The sequence below is a fragment of the Stegodyphus dumicola genome, chromosome 3 (genome assembly GCF_044657685.1).
Source record: "Stegodyphus dumicola isolate Sdum_Otavi_A_Nest chromosome 3, ASM4465768v1".
Lineage (NCBI taxonomy): Eukaryota > Metazoa > Arthropoda > Arachnida > Araneae > Eresidae > Stegodyphus > Stegodyphus dumicola.
In genome coordinates, this window is record NC_140770.1 from 135,595,495 (window position 1) to 135,613,209 (window position 17,715).

Consider the following 17,715-nt stretch of genomic DNA (forward strand, 5'->3'; position numbering starts at 1 on the left):
AAGAGGTGCGAACACTGTTAAAAGATATGGAAGAAAGCGATGTCATCGAGCCTTCAGTAATTCCATGGGCATCTCCCATCGTCCTAGTCAGTAAGAAAGACGGCTCAACAAGATTTTGCGTCGACTATCGCCGGTTGAATGAGGTTACGAAGAAACAGTTACCCTCTTCCTAGAATTGACGACATTCTAGACACTCTTTCTGGCAGCAAGTGGTTCTCAACACTTGATTTAAAGAGTGGGTATTGGCAGGTAGGAATACAGCCTGAAGACAGAGAAAAGACGGCATTTACTACGGGACAAGGGCTTTGGCAATTCAAGGTGATGCCGTTTGGACTATGTAATGCGCCGGCAACATTCGAACGTCTTATGGAAACTGTTTTGAAAGGCCTTTCCTACGAAGCCTGCCTCATATACCTGGACGACGTCATCATCGTCGGAAAGAGTTTTGAAGAACATTTAGAAAATCTTAGGAATCTGCTTCAGAAACTGAAAGAAGCCAATCTGAAGCTGAGTACCGCTAAATGCAAATTGTTCCGAAAGGAAGTGACTTACCTTGCACATGTCATCTCTGCAGAAGGTGTGCGCACGGATCCTGAAAAGGTATCAGCCGTTAAATCCTGGAAACGTCCCGAAAATGTCCATCAGCTGAGAAGCTTCCTAGGGCTTTGCACCTACTATAGGAGATTCGTGAAGGACTTTTCTTCCATCGCAAGACCCCTACACAAGCTGACAGAGAGCAACCAAAAGTTCTTGTGGACAAAAAAATGCGAGGATGCATTTAACAACTTAAAGGAGGCTATAACATCTGCTCCAATCCTGACTATCCTCAGCTTGATCGACCATTTATTCTCGACACCGACGCGAGTAATGAAAGTTTTGGTGCTGTTTTGTCCCAAGAAATAGACGGCCAAGAACGTGTAGTGGCATACTGGAGCAAGTGCCTGTCTAAACCGGAGAGGAATTATTGTGTCACCAGGAAAGAGTTGCTCGCCATAGTCAAAGCTGTAGAACAGTTCCATCACTATCTATACGGCAGAAAATTCCTGCTCCGCACCGATCATGCATCATTGACCTGGCTTTTAAATTTCAAGAATCCTGAGGGTCAAATAGCCAGGTGGATACAGAGACTCCAAGAATATGACATCACTATCCGTCATCGTAAGGGATCATCACACGGAAATGCCGACGCCCTGTCTAGAAGACCTTGCCAAGAAAGCTGCCGATATTGTTCCAGGGTGGAAGCGAAATACGAGCTGCTGACTCCGGTCGCAAGACAAATTACAACATCAACATCGGCTGATCGAGAACCGTGGAGTGATGATGAAGTCAGGAAAGACCAGCTGGAAGACCGCGACATTAAACCCATAATTGATTTAATGGAGTCATCAAACAGAAAACCTACCTGGCAGGACATTTCTATCTGTAGTCCTACAACCAAACAATATTGGGCACTCTGGGATTCACTTCACATTCGAAACGGCGTCTTATACCGGAAATTTGAATCGGATGATGGGAAGACGTTCCGATGGCAACTTATACTTCCAAGATCCCGCATTCCTGATGTCCTTAAAGAGTTACATAGCACCCCTACTGGAGGTCACTTTGGAATAATGAAGACCTTGCAGAGAGTTCGTGAGCGCTTTTACTGGAATAATGCAAAGGATGACGTGCAAAAGTGGTGCCGATCTTGCGATGCCTGTGCAGGTCGGAAAGGACCGAGGAGACGCAGCCGAGGCAAGCTGCAACGTTACAACGTAGGGGCGCCTTTTGAACGTATCGCCTTTGATATCCTGGGACCTCTGCCACGAACTGCTGATGGCAACAAATACATACTCGTTGTCATTGATTACTTCACCAAGTGGCCTGAAGCTTATCCTATTCCTGATCAAGAGGCTGTCACAGTAACTGAGATAATGATACAGCACTGGATTTCCAGGTTCGGAGTGCCTCTTCAGTTACATTCCGATCAGGGAAGGAATTTTGCTTCGGCAGTAATCAAAGAACTATGCAAACTACTCGGCATTGACAAAACTCAAACGACGCCATTGCATCCCCAGTCGGACGGCATGGTAGAGAGGTTCAATCGAACCATCCTTAATAACCTCTCATTAGTGGTTTCCAGAAACCAACAGGACTGGGACAAGAAATTACCACTCATTTTACTGGCTTACCGCAGTGCTGTCAACGAGACTACCGGCTATTCTCCATCACAGATGCTCTTCGGTCGTGACCTTCGTCTGCCTTGTGATCTATTGTTTGGCCGCCCTCCGGATGCTCCTTCATCGTCTGAGGAATATATTCAAGATCTCCAGGCCCGGTTTGAAGTGATGCACAACTTTGCACGAGAGCGAGTCAACTTGGCGACGGAGAAGATGAAGACCCGCTACGACACAAGAGCTACTGAACATCAGTTCCACGAAGGAGACAAGGTGTGGTTGTGGAATCCGACTCGACGGAAAGGACTTTGTCCGACATTACAGTCACCTTGGGATGGCCCGTATACAGTCCTAAAAAGGCTGAATGACGTCGTGGTTCGGATTCGTAAGTCTTCGAACTCTAAACCTAAAGTCGTTCATTACGACAGGTTAGCTCATTACTATGGCCATAGTACGTAATGTAAATAATTGTAAATAGTATCAGACCATGGTCCTTTTTGTTTATAAATGTGTATTTGATTTGATTTGTATTTAGTATTTGATTTGCATTTAGTATTTGATTTGTATTTAGTATTTGATTTGCATTTAGTATTTGATTTGTATTTAGTATTTGTTTTGTATTTAGTATTTGATAGCATTTGATTTGTTTAAGTTAGTTATTGCATTTATTGTTTATATTGTTTGATATTGTAATGTAATGTTTATGCCTCAGTTGCATTTATGCCACAGTTGTAAGTTTAGCTTCCTGTCCAGGGATTGTACTTCCCGGGACGTGCAGTCCTTGGAAAGGGGGCAGTGTTACGAATTTGGTATTTAAAAAGCTAATTTTAGTTCAATTATAAATTAAATGGTATTATTTCTCGCGCAGTGCAGCGCGTGACGAATATTAAAAGAAAGCTAAGCCGGAAAAATTAAAAATACAAGAGCGCGTGCGTTAAATAAATAAATATCTCTTTTTGATTTCGACAAAGTGCTGGAAAATTCTAGCGCGTGATTTTAAAATCTTATAAAAGGAGGAAAACATCTCAGTTTGTAGTAGTTGCTTAGTTTGTTGTTGTTTAGAAAACTGGTCTTGTTGATTGTAGCGAATTCGCGGATTAGCGTTCTTTAGCTGTTTTGAATGACGTTCTATTGGACATTTGAGTAGTTAAAAGATAATTACTGTGAGATATTGTAATACTGCATGATAATTTGAGAAAATTTAAGCATTTTTGTTGTGATAATAATAAATTTTTTTTCATTTTTCATCGGACTTGTGCATTCATTTCATAACGAACCCGTACGCACGCAACAATTTTTGGTGTCAGAAGTGGGGTTTGAATGCCAATAACAAGAGCGATGGAAGAACAATTCAGGCAAATGATGACTGCATTTGCTGCTTTCCAAGAAAAGATGGAAGGAGCCGTCAACTCCGTTAAAGAAGAAATAAAAGGCGAGATGAAATTGGGCCAAGAATCCGTTAAGGAAGATATGAAAGCCATTCAAGCTGGTCAATTAACTTTTAAAGACGAAATAAAAGCCGTACAAGTAAAGATTGAAGAAAGTCAATACGAAATGAAAAGAGAAATTGCCTGCATAATAGAAACCAAATTCGATGCTATGGAAGGTAGAATAGATGTGGTTGAAAATAAAGTTGGGCAAATTGAAGAAAAGGTTTCTTCTGTCAAAGATGAAATAGAAGATAGAGTATCGGCTCTGGAGCGACAAGTCGAAGGAAGAGTTTCGGCCTTCCAACAACAAATTGAAGAAAGGATTTATGCCGTCCAAGGACATATTGAACAACAAATCGAAGACAGAATTTCTGCTGTCGTCGCCAAAGAAGTTGACACTTTAAAGAAATTCGTAGCGACGGCAGGGAGCACTTCGGATGGTTTAAAATTTCTACCCATGCCTGCTCGTCCCTCTCTGAAGCTATCGACATATGATGGGAAGACCTCCTGGCAGGTGTATAAGACACAATTTTCATTCGTGGCGGATGCGAATGGATGGGATTCCTAAGCTAAGGCCTGTGATCTCGCCGCTTCTTTAAGAGCCGACGCAGCGGATATCCTTCAGACTCTTCCCGAAAACAAAAGGTCAGATTACGAAGCTCTGTCCGGCGCCTTGGAGCTGCGCTTCGGGGAGAAATGTTTAAAAGACTACAGAAGGCTCCAATTAAAATCCCGTCAACAGAAGCTCACCGAAACACTTCAGGAACTCGCCACGGATGTTGAAAGGCTGTCACATCACGCCTTTTCGGAGTGCCTGACAGAAACTAGGGGAATCCTGTCCCTGCAATATTTCATCGATGGCATCCGGGACCCTGAAATACAGAAAGCACTGCGAATGGCGGATGTTAAAGATCTGAAAAGCACTTTAGTGTATGCCATGAAATTTGAGGCAGCCCAGCAAGACACCCGTCGAGACCGCCATCCAGTCAGAGCTGCTCAAGTCCAGGAGCCAGGGGATCAAGTCACTGCTCGTCTAGACGATTTAACTAGACAACTGAACGCCTTGAGACAGAATATTGGTGACAAGAAACCGACCGTAAAGTGCTGGAACTGCGGTGCTGAAGGACACATCCGACGAAACTGCAGAACACCCCAGGGCACGGATGCTAAGACCGCTCCTAACAAACAGCAGGGAAACTAATTAGTGGCCATCTCGCGGGGCGGAGGTTGCCAGATCATGAAAAGCCCCAGTTTAAAGCGCTTCAGATTTCTGCAGTGAGAGGCGGCAGTAATGGACTTTTCTTAATAGGACATATTAATGGAGTTCCCTGCAATATGACGATAGATACAAAAGCCAACGTTACCATCATCCGAAAAGATTTGGCTCAACAACTGGGAAGCAAACTTATCTGGACGCCGCCCTGCGTTACCCTACAGACTGTGTCCGGTGAGAAGATCAACATCGATAGAAAAGTAAATGCTAACATCACGTTTGGAAGTGCCGCTTACCATCACACGGCATATGTAGCAGAGATCACTGATTCTTGCATACTCGGATTGGACTTTCTAAGGAAATACAATTTTTCCTTGGAATTTAAGAATAACGAATTACATTCTACATCTGAGGACATAGCGTTATTTGGAGTCAATGATGAAATTAAATCTGTCCATAAAATCATAGCACAAGACAATATCACAATACCGGCAAGAACAGAAATTTAACTTCCTGGATCCATAGCCGAAAACAGAAATTTCCGCTACGGCATCATAGAATATCCCAATAACTGTAATAGCCCAAAAGGAGTACTAGTAGCCTCAACACTCGTCGACCTATCCAGAAGGGTTATCCCGGTGAGAGTTGCCAATGTAACTGAGAAGGGGAGAATTATTAAGAAAGGTGAAGTGGTTGCAGCGTGTACTCCAGTAACCACCGTTGAAAGAAAGAGTAACATCCAAGAATCCGTGTCCTCAGAGAGAATTACATCGGAGTTATTGCAGAATGCGCAATTAAACGATAAAGAGAGGAATGCTGCCGATCGCGTCATTAAAGATCTTCAAGTTGTTTTCTCCCGCTCGTCTTCTGACGTGGGTCGAACTAGTTTGACACAACATAGAATAGATACCGGCGATCATCCCCCGATCAAGCAACAACCAAGACGTCTACCGTTTGCTAAACAGGAAGAGGTGCGAACACTGTTAAAAGATATGGAAGAAAGCGATGTCATCGAGCCTTCAGTAATTCCATGGGCATCTCCCATCGTCCTAGTCAGTAAGAAAGACGGCTCAACAAGATTTTGCGTCGACTATCGCCGGTTGAATGAGGTTACGAAGAAACAGTTACCCTCTTCCTAGAATTGACGACATTCTAGACACTCTTTCTGGCAGCAAGTGGTTCTCAACACTTGATTTAAAGAGTGGGTATTGGCAGGTAGGAATACAGCCTGAAGACAGAGAAAAGACGGCATTTACTACGGGACAAGGGCTTTGGCAATTCAAGGTGATGCCGTTTGGACTATGTAATGCGCCGGCAACATTCGAACGTCTTATGGAAACTGTTTTGAAAGGCCTTTCCTACGAAGCCTGCCTCATATACCTGGACGACGTCATCATCGTCGGAAAGAGTTTTGAAGAACATTTAGAAAATCTTAGGAATCTGCTTCAGAAACTGAAAGAAGCCAATCTGAAGCTGAGTACCGCTAAATGCAAATTGTTCCGAAAGGAAGTGACTTACCTTGCACATGTCATCTCTGCAGAAGGTGTGCGCACGGATCCTGAAAAGGTATCAGCCGTTAAATCCTGGAAACGTCCCGAAAATGTCCATCAGCTGAGAAGCTTCCTAGGGCTTTGCACCTACTATAGGAGATTCGTGAAGGACTTTTCTTCCATCGCAAGACCCCTACACAAGCTGACAGAGAGCAACCAAAAGTTCTTGTGGACAAAAAAATGCGAGGATGCATTTAACAACTTAAAGGAGGCTATAACATCTGCTCCAATCCTGACTATCCTCAGCTTGATCGACCATTTATTCTCGACACCGACGCGAGTAATGAAAGTTTTGGTGCTGTTTTGTCCCAAGAAATAGACGGCCAAGAACGTGTAGTGGCATACTGGAGCAAGTGCCTGTCTAAACCGGAGAGGAATTATTGTGTCACCAGGAAAGAGTTGCTCGCCATAGTCAAAGCTGTAGAACAGTTCCATCACTATCTATACGGCAGAAAATTCCTGCTCCGCACCGATCATGCATCATTGACCTGGCTTTTAAATTTCAAGAATCCTGAGGGTCAAATAGCCAGGTGGATACAGAGACTCCAAGAATATGACATCACTATCCGTCATCGTAAGGGATCATCACACGGAAATGCCGACGCCCTGTCTAGAAGACCTTGCCAAGAAAGCTGCCGATATTGTTCCAGGGTGGAAGCGAAATACGAGCTGCTGACTCCGGTCGCAAGACAAATTACAACATCAACATCGGCTGATCGAGAACCGTGGAGTGATGATGAAGTCAGGAAAGACCAGCTGGAAGACCGCGACATTAAACCCATAATTGATTTAATGGAGTCATCAAACAGAAAACCTACCTGGCAGGACATTTCTATCTGTAGTCCTACAACCAAACAATATTGGGCACTCTGGGATTCACTTCACATTCGAAACGGCGTCTTATACCGGAAATTTGAATCGGATGATGGGAAGACGTTCCGATGGCAACTTATACTTCCAAGATCCCGCATTCCTGATGTCCTTAAAGAGTTACATAGCACCCCTACTGGAGGTCACTTTGGAATAATGAAGACCTTGTAGAGAGTTCGTGAGCGCTTTTACTGGAATAATGCAAAGGATGACGTGCAAAAGTGGTGCCGATCTTGCGATGCCTGTGCAGGTCGGAAAGGACCGAGGAGACGCAGCCGAGGCAAGCTGCAACGTTACAACGTAGGGGCGCCTTTTGAACGTATCGCCTTTGATATCCTGGGACCTCTGCCACGAACTGCTGATGGCAACAAATACATACTCGTTGTCATTGATTACTTCACCAAGTGGCCTGAAGCTTATCCTATTCCTGATCAAGAGGCTGTCACAGTAACTGAGATAATGATACAGCACTGGATTTCCAGGTTCGGAGTGCCTCTTCAGTTACATTCCGATCAGGGAAGGAATTTTGCTTCGGCAGTAATCAAAGAACTATGCAAACTACTCGGCATTGACAAAACTCAAACGACGCCATTGCATCCCCAGTCGGACGGCATGGTAGAGAGGTTCAATCGAACCATCCTTAATAACCTCTCATTAGTGGTTTCCAGAAACCAACAGGACTGGGACAAGAAATTACCACTCATTTTACTGGCTTACCGCAGTGCTGTCAACGAGACTACCGGCTATTCTCCATCACAGATGCTCTTCGGTCGTGACCTTCGTCTGCCTTGTGATCTATTGTTTGGCCGCCCTCCGGATGCTCCTTCATCGTCTGAGGAATATATTCAAGATCTCCAGGCCCGGTTTGAAGTGATGCACAACTTTGCACGAGAGCGAGTCAACTTGGCGACGGAGAAGATGAAGACCCGCTACGACACAAGAGCTACTGAACATCAGTTCCACGAAGGAGACAAGGTGTGGTTGTGGAATCCGACTCGACGGAAAGGACTTTGTCCGACATTACAGTCACCTTGGGATGGCCCGTATACAGTCCTAAAAAGGCTGAATGACGTCGTGGTTCGGATTCGTAAGTCTTCGAACTCTAAACCTAAAGTCGTTCATTACGACAGGTTAGCTCATTACTATGGCCATAGTACGTAATGTAAATAATTGTAAATAGTATCAGACCATGGTCCTTTTTGTTTATAAATGTGTATTTGATTTGATTTGTATTTAGTATTTGATTTGCATTTAGTATTTGATTTGTATTTAGTATTTGATTTGCATTTAGTATTTGATTTGTATTTAGTATTTGTTTTGTATTTAGTATTTGATAGCATTTGATTTGTTTAAGTTAGTTATTGCATTTATTGTTTATATTGTTTGATATTGTAATGTAATGTTTATGCCTCAGTTGCATTTATGCCACAGTTGTAAGTTTAGCTTCCTGTCCAGGGATTGTACTTCCCGGGACGTGCAGTCCTTGGAAAGGGGGCAGTGTTACGAATTTGGTATTTAAAAAGCTAATTTTAGTTCAATTATAAATTAAATGGTATTATTTCTCGCGCAGTGCAGCGCGTGACGAATATTAAAAGAAAGCTAAGCCGGAAAAATTAAAAATACAAGAGCGCGTGCGTTAAATAAATAAATATCTCTTTTTGATTTCGACAAAGTGCTGGAAAATTCTAGCGCGTGATTTTAAAATCTTATAAAAGGAGGAAAACATCTCAGTTTGTAGTAGTTGCTTAGTTTGTTGTTGTTTAGAAAACTGGTCTTGTTGATTGTAGCGAATTCGCGGATTAGCGTTCTTTAGCTGTTTTGAATGACGTTCTATTGGACATTTGAGTAGTTAAAAGATAATTACTGTGAGATATTGTAATACTGCATGATAATTTGAGAAAATTTAAGCATTTTTGTTGTGATAATAATAAATTTTTTTTCATTTTTCATCGGACTTGTGCATTCATTTCATAACGAACCCGTACGCACGCAACAATTTTTGGTGTCAGAAGTGGGGTTTGAATGCCAATAACAAGAGCGATGGAAGAACAATTCAGGCAAATGATGACTGCATTTGCTGCTTTCCAAGAAAAGATGGAAGGAGCCGTCAACTCCGTTAAAGAAGAAATAAAAGGCGAGATGAAATTGGGCCAAGAATCCGTTAAGGAAGATATGAAAGCCATTCAAGCTGGTCAATTAACTTTTAAAGACGAAATAAAAGCCGTACAAGTAAAGATTGAAGAAAGTCAATACGAAATGAAAAGAGAAATTGCCTGCATAATAGAAACCAAATTCGATGCTATGGAAGGTAGAATAGATGTGGTTGAAAATAAAGTTGGGCAAATTGAAGAAAAGGTTTCTTCTGTCAAAGATGAAATAGAAGATAGAGTATCGGCTCTGGAGCGACAAGTCGAAGGAAGAGTTTCGGCCTTCCAACAACAAATTGAAGAAAGGATTTATGCCGTCCAAGGACATATTGAACAACAAATCGAAGACAGAATTTCTGCTGTCGTCGCCAAAGAAGTTGACACTTTAAAGAAATTCGTAGCGACGGCAGGGAGCACTTCGGATGGTTTAAAATTTCTACCCATGCCTGCTCGTCCCTCTCTGAAGCTATCGACATATGATGGGAAGACCTCCTGGCAGGTGTATAAGACACAATTTTCATTCGTGGCGGATGCGAATGGATGGGATTCCTAAGCTAAGGCCTGTGATCTCGCCGCTTCTTTAAGAGCCGACGCAGCGGATATCCTTCAGACTCTTCCCGAAAACAAAAGGTCAGATTACGAAGCTCTGTCCGGCGCCTTGGAGCTGCGCTTCGGGGAGAAATGTTTAAAAGACTACAGAAGGCTCCAATTAAAATCCCGTCAACAGAAGCTCACCGAAACACTTCAGGAACTCGCCACGGATGTTGAAAGGCTGTCACATCACGCCTTTTCGGAGTGCCTGACAGAAACTAGGGGAATCCTGTCCCTGCAATATTTCATCGATGGCATCCGGGACCCTGAAATACAGAAAGCACTGCGAATGGCGGATGTTAAAGATCTGAAAAGCACTTTAGTGTATGCCATGAAATTTGAGGCAGCCCAGCAAGACACCCGTCGAGACCGCCATCCAGTCAGAGCTGCTCAAGTCCAGGAGCCAGGGGATCAAGTCACTGCTCGTCTAGACGATTTAACTAGACAACTGAACGCCTTGAGACAGAATATTGGTGACAAGAAACCGACCGTAAAGTGCTGGAACTGCGGTGCTGAAGGACACATCCGACGAAACTGCAGAACACCCCAGGGCACGGATGCTAAGACCGCTCCTAACAAACAGCAGGGAAACTAATTAGTGGCCATCTCGCGGGGCGGAGGTTGCCAGATCATGAAAAGCCCCAGTTTAAAGCGCTTCAGATTTCTGCAGTGAGAGGCGGCAGTAATGGACTTTTCTTAATAGGACATATTAATGGAGTTCCCTGCAATATGACGATAGATACAAAAGCCAACGTTACCATCATCCGAAAAGATTTGGCTCAACAACTGGGAAGCAAACTTATCTGGACGCCGCCCTGCGTTACCCTACAGACTGTGTCCGGTGAGAAGATCAACATCGATAGAAAAGTAAATGCTAACATCACGTTTGGAAGTGCCGCTTACCATCACACGGCATATGTAGCAGAGATCACTGATTCTTGCATACTCGGATTGGACTTTCTAAGGAAATACAATTTTTCCTTGGAATTTAAGAATAACGAATTACATTCTACATCTGAGGACATAGCGTTATTTGGAGTCAATGATGAAATTAAATCTGTCCATAAAATCATAGCACAAGACAATATCACAATACCGGCAAGAACAGAAATTTAACTTCCTGGATCCATAGCCGAAAACAGAAATTTCCGCTACGGCATCATAGAATATCCCAATAACTGTAATAGCCCAAAAGGAGTACTAGTAGCCTCAACACTCGTCGACCTATCCAGAAGGGTTATCCCGGTGAGAGTTGCCAATGTAACTGAGAAGGGGAGAATTATTAAGAAAGGTGAAGTGGTTGCAGCGTGTACTCCAGTAACCACCGTTGAAAGAAAGAGTAACATCCAAGAATCCGTGTCCTCAGAGAGAATTACATCGGAGTTATTGCAGAATGCGCAATTAAACGATAAAGAGAGGAATGCTGCCGATCGCGTCATTAAAGATCTTCAAGTTGTTTTCTCCCGCTCGTCTTCTGACGTGGGTCGAACTAGTTTGACACAACATAGAATAGATACCGGCGATCATCCCCCGATCAAGCAACAACCAAGACGTCTACCGTTTGCTAAACAGGAAGAGGTGCGAACACTGTTAAAAGATATGGAAGAAAGCGATGTCATCGAGCCTTCAGTAATTCCATGGGCATCTCCCATCGTCCTAGTCAGTAAGAAAGACGGCTCAACAAGATTTTGCGTCGACTATCGCCGGTTGAATGAGGTTACGAAGAAACAGTTACCCTCTTCCTAGAATTGACGACATTCTAGACACTCTTTCTGGCAGCAAGTGGTTCTCAACACTTGATTTAAAGAGTGGGTATTGGCAGGTAGGAATACAGCCTGAAGACAGAGAAAAGACGGCATTTACTACGGGACAAGGGCTTTGGCAATTCAAGGTGATGCCGTTTGGACTATGTAATGCGCCGGCAACATTCGAACGTCTTATGGAAACTGTTTTGAAAGGCCTTTCCTACGAAGCCTGCCTCATATACCTGGACGACGTCATCATCGTCGGAAAGAGTTTTGAAGAACATTTAGAAAATCTTAGGAATCTGCTTCAGAAACTGAAAGAAGCCAATCTGAAGCTGAGTACCGCTAAATGCAAATTGTTCCGAAAGGAAGTGACTTACCTTGCACATGTCATCTCTGCAGAAGGTGTGCGCACGGATCCTGAAAAGGTATCAGCCGTTAAATCCTGGAAACGTCCCGAAAATGTCCATCAGCTGAGAAGCTTCCTAGGGCTTTGCACCTACTATAGGAGATTCGTGAAGGACTTTTCTTCCATCGCAAGACCCCTACACAAGCTGACAGAGAGCAACCAAAAGTTCTTGTGGACAAAAAAATGCGAGGATGCATTTAACAACTTAAAGGAGGCTATAACATCTGCTCCAATCCTGACTATCCTCAGCTTGATCGACCATTTATTCTCGACACCGACGCGAGTAATGAAAGTTTTGGTGCTGTTTTGTCCCAAGAAATAGACGGCCAAGAACGTGTAGTGGCATACTGGAGCAAGTGCCTGTCTAAACCGGAGAGGAATTATTGTGTCACCAGGAAAGAGTTGCTCGCCATAGTCAAAGCTGTAGAACAGTTCCATCACTATCTATACGGCAGAAAATTCCTGCTCCGCACCGATCATGCATCATTGACCTGGCTTTTAAATTTCAAGAATCCTGAGGGTCAAATAGCCAGGTGGATACAGAGACTCCAAGAATATGACATCACTATCCGTCATCGTAAGGGATCATCACACGGAAATGCCGACGCCCTGTCTAGAAGACCTTGCCAAGAAAGCTGCCGATATTGTTCCAGGGTGGAAGCGAAATACGAGCTGCTGACTCCGGTCGCAAGACAAATTACAACATCAACATCGGCTGATCGAGAACCGTGGAGTGATGATGAAGTCAGGAAAGACCAGCTGGAAGACCGCGACATTAAACCCATAATTGATTTAATGGAGTCATCAAACAGAAAACCTACCTGGCAGGACATTTCTATCTGTAGTCCTACAACCAAACAATATTGGGCACTCTGGGATTCACTTCACATTCGAAACGGCGTCTTATACCGGAAATTTGAATCGGATGATGGGAAGACGTTCCGATGGCAACTTATACTTCCAAGATCCCGCATTCCTGATGTCCTTAAAGAGTTACATAGCACCCCTACTGGAGGTCACTTTGGAATAATGAAGACCTTGCAGAGAGTTCGTGAGCGCTTTTACTGGAATAATGCAAAGGATGACGTGCAAAAGTGGTGCCGATCTTGCGATGCCTGTGCAGGTCGGAAAGGACCGAGGAGACGCAGCCGAGGCAAGCTGCAACGTTACAACGTAGGGGCGCCTTTTGAACGTATCGCCTTTGATATCCTGGGACCTCTGCCACGAACTGCTGATGGCAACAAATACATACTCGTTGTCATTGATTACTTCACCAAGTGGCCTGAAGCTTATCCTATTCCTGATCAAGAGGCTGTCACAGTAACTGAGATAATGATACAGCACTGGATTTCCAGGTTCGGAGTGCCTCTTCAGTTACATTCCGATCAGGGAAGGAATTTTGCCTCGGCAGTAATCAAAGAACTATGCAAACTACTCGGCATTGACAAAACTCAAACGACGCCATTGCATCCCCAGTCGGACGGCATGGTAGCGAGGTTCAATCGAACCATCCTTAATAACCTCTCATTAGTGGTTTCCAGAAACCAACAGGACTGGGACAAGAAATTACCACTCTTTTTACTGGCTTACCGCAGTGCTGTCCACGAGACTACCGGCTATTCTCCATCACAGAAGCTCTTCGGTCGTGACCTTCGTCTGCCTTGTAATCTATTGTTTGGCCGCCCTCCGGATGCCCCTTCATCGTCTGAGGAATATATTCAAGATCTCCAGGCCCGGTTTGAAGTGATGCACAACTTTGCACGAGAGCGAGTCAACTTGGCGACGGAGAAGATGAAGACCCGCTACGACACAAGAGCTACTGAACATCAGTTCCACGAAGGAGACAAGGTGTGGTTGTGGAATCCGACTCGACGGAAAGGACTTTGTCCGACATTACAGTCACCTTGGGATGGCCCGTATACAGTTCTAAAAAGGCTGAATGACGTCGTGGTTCGGATTCGTAAGTCTTCGAACTCTAAACCTAAAGTCGTTCATTACGACAGGTTAGCTCATTACTATGGCCATAGTACGTAATGTAAATAATTGTAAATAGTATCAGACCATGGTCTTTTTTGTTTATAAATGTGTATTTGATTTGATTTGTATTTAGTATTTGATTTGCATTTAGTATTTGATTTGTATTTAGTATTTGATTTGCATTTAGTATTTGATTTGTATTTAGTATTTGTTTTGTATTTAGTATTTGATAGCATTTGATTTGTTTAAGTTAGTTATTGCATTTATTGTTTATACTGTTTGATATTGTAATGTAATGTTTATGCCTCAGTTGCATTTATGCCACAGTTGTAAGTTTAGCTTCCTGTCCAGGGATTGTACTGCTCGGGACGTGCAGTCCTTGGAAAGGGGGCAGTGTTACGAATTTGGTATTTAAAAAGCTAATTTTAGTTCAATTATAAATTAAATGGTTTTATTTCTCGCGCAGTGCAGCGCGTGACGAATATTAAAAGAAAGCTAGGCCGGAAAAATTAAAAATACAAGAGCGCGTGCGTTAAATAAATAAATATCTCTTTTTGATTTCGACAAAGTGCTGGAAAATTCTAGCGCGTGATTTTAAAATCTTATAAAAGGAGGAAAACATCTCAGTTTGTAGTAGTTGCTTAGTTTGTTGTTGTTTAGAAAACTGCTCTTGTTGATTGTAGCGAATTCGCGGATTAGCGTTCTTTAGCTGTTTTGAATGACGTTCTATTGGACATTTGAGTAGTTAAAAGATAACTACTGTGATATATTGTAATACTGCATGATAATTTGAGAAAATTTAAGCATTTTTGTTGTGATAATAATAAATTTTTGTTCATTTTTCATCGGACTTGTGCATTCATTTCATAACGAACCCGTACGCACGCAACAATTTTTGGTGTCAGAAGTGGGGTTTGAATGCCAATAACAAGAGCGATGGAAGAACAATTCAGGCAAATGATGACTGCATTTGCTGCTTTCCAAGAAAAGATGGAAGGAGCCGTCAACTCCGTTAAAGAAGAAATAAAAGGCGAGATGAAATTGGGCCAAGAATCCGTTAAGGAAGATATGAAAGCCATTCAAGCTGGTCAATTAACTTTTAAAGACGAAATAAAAGCCGTACAAGTAAAGATTGAAGAAAGTCAATACGAAATGAAAAGAGAAATTGCCTGCATAATAGAAACCAAATTCGATGCTATGGAAGGTAGAATAGATGTGGTTGAAAATAAAGTTGGGCAAATTGAAGAAAAGGTTTCTTCTGTCAAAGATGAAATAGAAGATAGAGTATCGGCTCTGGAGCGACAAGTCGAAGGAAGAGTTTCGGCCTTCCAACAACAAATTGAAGAAAGGATTTATGCCGTCCAAGGACATATTGAACAACAAATCGAAGACAGAATTTCTGCTGTCGTCGCCAAAGAAGTTGACACTTTAAAGAAATTCGTAGCGACGCCAGGGAGCACTTCGGATGGTTTAAAATTTCTACCCATGCCTGCTCGTCCCTCTCTGAAGCTATCGACATATGATGGGAAGACCTCCTGGCAGGTGTATAAGACACAATTTTCATTCGTGGCGGATGCGAATGGATGGGATTCCTAAGCTAAGGCCTGTCATCTCGCCGCTTCTTTAAGAGCCGACGCAGCGGATATCCTTCAGACTCTTTCCGAAAACAAAAGGTCAGATTACGAAGCTCTGTCCGGCGCCTTGGAGCTGCGCTTCGGGGAGAAATGTTTAAAAGACTACAGAAGGCTCCAATTAAAATCCCGTCAACAGAAGCTCACCGAAACACTTCAGGAACTCGCCACGGATGTTGAAAGGCTGTCACATCACGCCTTTTCGGAGTGCCTGACAGAAACTAGGGGAATCCTGTCCCTGCAATATTTCATCGATGGCATCCGGGACCCTGAAATACAGAAAGCACTGCGAATGGCGGATGTTAAAGATCTGAAAAGCACTTTAGTGTATGCCATGAAATTTGAGGCAGCCCAGCAAGACACCCGTCGAGACCGCCATCCAGTCAGAGCTGCTCAAGTCCAGGAGCCAGGGGATCAAGTCACTGCTCGTCTAGACGATTTAACTAGACAACTGAACGCCTTGAGACAGAATATTGGTGACAAGAAACCGACCGTAAAGTGCTGGAACTGCGGTGCTGAAGGACACATCCGACGAAACTGCAGAACACCCCAGGGCACGGATGCTAAGACCGCTCCTAACAAACAGCAGGGAAACTAATTAGTGGCCATCTCGCGGGGCGGAGGTTGCCAGATCATGAAAAGCCCCAGTTTAAAGCGCTTCAGATTTCTGCAGTGAGAGGCGGCAGTAATGGACTTTTCTTAATAGGACATATTAATGGAGTTCCCTGCAATATGACGATAGATACAAAAGCCAACGTTACCATCATCCGAAAAGATTTGGCTCAACAACTGGGAAGCAAACTTATCTGGACGCCGCCCTGCGTTACCCTACAGACTGTGTCCGGTGAGAAGATCAACATCGATAGAAAAGTAAATGCTAACATCACGTTTGGAAGTGCCGCTTACCATCACACGGCATATGTAGCAGAGATCACTGATTCTTGCATACTCGGATTGGACTTTCTAAGGAAATACAATTTTTCCTTGGAATTTAAGAATAACGAATTACATTCTACATCTGAGGACATAGCGTTATTTGGAGTCAATGATGAAATTAAATCTGTCCATAAAATCATAGCACAAGACAATATCACAATACCGGCAAGAACAGAAATTTAACTTCCTGGATCCATAGCCGAAAACAGAAATTTCCGCTACGGCATCATAGAATATCCCAATAACTGTAATAGCCCAAAAGGAGTACTAGTAGCCTCAACACTCGTCGACCTATCCAGAAGGGTTATCCCGGTGAGAGTTGCCAATGTAACTGAGAAGGGGAGAATTATTAAGAAAGGTGAAGTGGTTGCAGCGTGTACTCCAGTAACCACCGTTGAAAGAAAGAGTAACATCCAAGAATCCGTGTCCTCAGAGAGAATTACATCGGAGTTATTGCAGAATGCGCAATTAAACGATAAAGAGAGGAATGCTGCCGATCGCGTCATTAAAGATCTTCAAGTTGTTTTCTCCCGCTCGTCTTCTGACGTGGGTCGAACTAGTTTGACACAACATAGAATAGATACCGGCGATCATCCCCCGATCAAGCAACAACCAAGACGTCTACCGTTTGCTAAACAGGAAGAGGTGCGAACACTGTTAAAAGATATGGAAGAAAGCGATGTCATCGAGCCTTCAGTAATTCCATGGGCATCTCCCATCGTCCTAGTCAGTAAGAAAGACGGCTCAACAAGATTTTGCGTCGACTATCGCCGGTTGAATGAGGTTACGAAGAAACAGTTACCCTCTTCCTAGAATTGACGACATTCTAGACACTCTTTCTGGCAGCAAGTGGTTCTCAACACTTGATTTAAAGAGTGGGTATTGGCAGGTAGGAATACAGCCTGAAGACCGAGAAAAGACGGCATTTACTACGGGACAAGGGCTTTGGCAATTCAAGGTGATGCCGTTTGGACTATGTAATGCGCCGGCAACATTCGAACGTCTTATGGAAACTGTTTTGAAAGGCCTTTCCTACGAAGCCTGCCTCATATACCTGGAC